Here is a 4330-nt window from a genome sequence, read left to right as displayed (position 1 = left end):
AAAAAAAAAAAAAAGATAAATTTCCAATAAAAAATGTAACAGATAAATTCTGAGTTAAAAAAATAATTTTTTACAGAAGTTACAATTGCAAGAAGAATTTTAAAAAGAAAAGAAAAAGAAGAATTTTATAAAACAGAGATGGACTTTTAATCAAATAACTTAAGTTTTAATCAGAAACATTAATTTTTCAACCAAAAAGATACATTTTTCGAAACTTGGTTTCATCCAAGATAAGTTTTTTTTGACAAAAAATACGAATCCAATAAAAATTTTTTTTACAAAAATAAAAATTGCAAGAAAATATTTACACTTTTAACCAAAAGACATATATTTTCAAAAACATCAACGCAAATTGTCAACAAAATATATAAAGTTTTAACGAAATAGTTGAATTTTTAAGCAAAACATATCAATTTTTAACCAAATAATTGAAATTTCCACCAAAAAATAAGAATTTTCAACAAAATACATGCATTTTCAACTAAGCTAATTAAATTTCTACTAAAAAAAAAGATAAATTTCCAATAAACAATTTAAGGTGAATTCACAATTTAAAAAAAAATTGTTTTGCGACAAAAGTTACAATTTCAACAAAAAACTACACATTAAAAAAAAAAAGCAGGAATTTTCAACCAAAAGGCTTAATTTTCTAAAAAAGAAAGAGGATTTTTAAACGAAATATTTTAATTTTTAATCAAGACAATAAACTTTCAACCCAAAAAGATCAATTTTTAACGAAATAGTTGAATTTTCAACCAAGCAAATAAATAATCTACCAACAAAAGGACAAATGTTGAACAAAATATGTGAAATTGCAACGAAATAGTTGAATTTTTAATTAAAAAGATTAATTTTTTATTAAAAAAATAAGAATATTCCACCAAATAGTTTAATAGGTAACAAAATACATGAACTGTTCCACCAAAGACGAATTTTCAAAAAATGAATTAATTTTGAACCAAAAAAAGATCATTTTTGAAATAAATAGTATAGTTTTCAACAAAGATAACTTTTTGCCAAAAAAAAAAAAATTTTAACAAAAAATATGGAATTTTAAACAAAATACATGCATTTTAAAATGAAAATATTAAATTACTAAAAAAAAAAAAAACAGATAAATTTCGAATAAAAAATGTTATCAAGGAATTCTGAAATAAAAAATAGATATATTTTTTCTACAAAAGTCACAATTGCAATAAAACAGAAAAACTGTCAACAAAATGCATGAATTTTCAACTAAAAAGCTTTTTTTTGCCATAAAAAAATCTTTTAACGAAATAGTTGAATTTTTAATCAAGAAGATAAACTTTCAACAACAACAAAAATCAATTTTTAACCAAGTAATTGAATTTTCAACCAAGAAGATAAATTTTCTACCAAAAAAGACGATTGTTTAACAAAATATATGAAATTTCAATGAAATAGTTAATTTTTTACAAAAAGGTTGAATTTTCAATTAAAAAGATTAATTTTCTATAGAAAAATAGAAGAATATCCTTCCAAATAGTTTAAGTTTCTACTAATACAAAAAAATTCAAGATAAATTTTCAATAAAAAATATAATAGATAAATTCTGAGTTGAAATATAATTATTAATTTCTACCGAAGTTACAATTTTTACAAAATATTTGAAGTATCCATCAAAAGACATAATTTCTCAAAAACATAGATGAATTTTTCATCAAATATTTTAAATTTTAATCAGAAACATCAATCTTTCAACCAAAAAAGATTAATTTTTGAAAAAAACGACAAATTTTCACCCAAAAAGATCAACTTTCAACCAAAAAAGATCGTTTCTGAACGAAATAGTTGAATTTTTAAACAAAAAAATGAATTTTCAACTTAGAAGATTAACTTTCTGTCGAAAAAGAGGAATATACAACCAGATAGTTGAAGTTTATATTTCAAAAAAAAAAAGAAAAGATACACTCCCTATAAAAAATGCAATATAGATCAATTCGGCGTAAAAAAATTATTTTCTACAAAAGTTACAATTTCAACAAAATAGTTGCAATTTTAATCAGAAACATTAATTTATCAACCAAAAAGATAAATTTTCGAAAAAAATTACGAATTTTCAACCAAATATTTGGATTTTTAATGAAATATATAAAATTTCAAAAAAATGGCCGAGTTTGTAAAAAAAATAATTAATTTTCTATCGAAAAACTGGAATGTCCTACCAAATAGTCCAAAAAAAAAAAAAGGTTTTCAATAAAAACAAAAAATGTGAATGTGAACTCCAAAGAGAAATTAAAAAAAAAATCTTCCATCAAATGGCTAAATTTTAAGCATGGAAATTTCAAATAAGAATAAAATACGTGGTTTATAAGCAAAGAATAATAAAAAATATATATTTTCAGGGTTTCAAAGTCGCTAGAACAACCCGTGATTTTAAATTCCCTGATTTTCGGTCAGCCCCTTTTCGAAAATGCAATCAGCGCTTTCTGAAATCGAGATTAATTTTGCGATTAAATAAAAAAATATCCAATCAATAAAAAATAAATTCACCTCTCTTCTCAGCTTGAAATCCTGGTAGTAGCGAAAAACGACGTAATCCGCACTCCTGCGAGATTAGTGAACACGTTAGTTCTCAAAATACGATCAGAAACCGTAAACGAAAAGTCGTTTGTTATTCGTACATTTCTTACTATCAAACCAGAACAAATTTTCGAATACAAAATTCAGAAACTCCAATACCATCGAGAAAATCGCGATCCGAAAATAACTGGCAGTGGACGTGGACACTGATCGAAAAGAGCTCAAGGAAATTTTCGAAAATCTTCCGAGCATCTCAGAATTTACATTTTCATCTCCGGGCCAAACCGGGCCCATTTAAAAACTACGCGACTTTTTTAATGCTCTGAATTGCCAATTTTGAGGTTAACCCGAAGGGCCTCACCGCGCGAATTCGGCCCAATTTTGCGAGATCGATGCCCAGAGGGTCAGAAAAGACGACCCGAAAGGAAACAGCTACCGAATTTGTCATCGGCCGGGATGGCAAATTCGGGTCTGATCGCGAACGGGACCCGAACCGACGTCCCGAAAACCCGAAAGATCTTGAAAAACGGACCGGAATTCCCGAACCCGATTGGCAACTGACCCAATTTTCTTCCAAAACCCGAAAAGAACAAACCGGATGTCCCGAAAACCGAGCGTCAACACGTCCATACTGTCCAGATTGTACGATATGGTCCCGAGCGAAATCTGAAATTCACACGCGAAAAAACTTGGAATTAGAAGCATTTTTAGTTGCTTTTTTTAACCAGTACACAGCCTTGCACGGTTTTCCGTTTGAGAAGTTTATAGAAACTTTGGTTTGGTTACTATTTTCTGTTATGTATACGTATATATATATTTTTTGGAACAAGCGAGAAAAAGAGGGAAGAAATAAAATTAGGTTGAAGGTCCATGCAAGCGTAGGGTGTTTACTGTCCGCGTTACCGCTCGCGTAACAGCGGCACCACGAAAATCAATTCTGTTAAAGGAACCGACAGGGCGGAGTCGGATTTTCACCGAACCGCGTTCAACTTGATGGATTTTTTGGCGAAATTTGCGACACTCACTTTGTTTCAACACGGCAACTCCGACATTCGCATTTTCAGCGAGAGAGTTTCTGTTTTCACTGCGCGGGACGTCAACAGGAATCGATGCGGAGCAAGACTTTCGGGAATCGCGAATGGCGTTCCGAAATGATCAAAAAAAAATCGGAGACTCTGAGAACAAGCCGAGATAATCCCGAAGTGTTGATGACCAAAAAGTGTGGGTGATTTAGAAAGGGAAGTCGAAGGTAAAAATTGGTCTAGGGGAGCTTTGCTTCCGATAGATGGCACTAGTGGCTTTTGTCAAAGTACCGGGAAAATTCAAATTACCTTTTCTTCATTGAGTATTCTAAGGGTCCTGTCACACCCCTGCCCGCCTGCCCGAGACCGTTCACACCTTGCTTTTTCCGTCTATGGAAAATCTGAAAATCGCGCGGGAATTTTAAATATTGTTAAATTTTTCAATGAAATAAACCATATTTTTATAATTAAAATTGACAATTATAATAATGAGTTTTCAAAGAAGCAAAGTTCTGTTTTAGAATACAAAGGCGTAAGATATTTAATATTTTCCCCATTTCTCTAACTTACTCATTCGAGCACTGTAAAAATATTTCTGGACATTATCCATTCTATTCAAATGATTTTGCACAAAGTTACAAAATTATATCGTACAACCAAAATTATATCGCCTGAAACCAAGATATATGTATATACATTGCGTTTTGCGGGTTAGGTTGCTGTAAGCTGACGGTTGCTATATTAATTGGAAATTTCACCTTTAA

At 29.9% G+C, this 4330-nt stretch overlaps 1 protein-coding gene across 3 annotated transcripts in view; it reads right to left on the bottom strand.

The window, feature by feature from the left end:
- LOC117167177 (serine/arginine repetitive matrix protein 2-like) overlaps positions 1–3743 on the bottom strand; it is a 30025-nt gene extending 26282 nt beyond the window's left edge. Inside the window, exons 1-2 of one of the 3 annotated variants that reach the window (XM_033351906.1) lie at positions 3570–3743; positions 2515–2569 (exon numbers count right to left, since the gene is read on the bottom strand). The gene's annotated coding sequence lies outside the window, so the exon portion shown is untranslated. The other 2 variants (XM_033351920.1, XM_033351912.1) reach the window with 2 other exon arrangements.
- Between the last annotated feature and the right edge of the window lie 587 nt (positions 3744–4330).

Source organism: Belonocnema kinseyi, chromosome 1, assembly GCF_010883055.1.
Source record: "Belonocnema kinseyi isolate 2016_QV_RU_SX_M_011 chromosome 1, B_treatae_v1, whole genome shotgun sequence".
Classification (NCBI taxonomy): Eukaryota; Metazoa; Arthropoda; class Insecta; order Hymenoptera; family Cynipidae; genus Belonocnema; species Belonocnema kinseyi.
The sequence above is the reverse complement of the archived record's forward strand: the minus strand, read 5'-3'. Positions and strand labels throughout refer to the sequence as shown.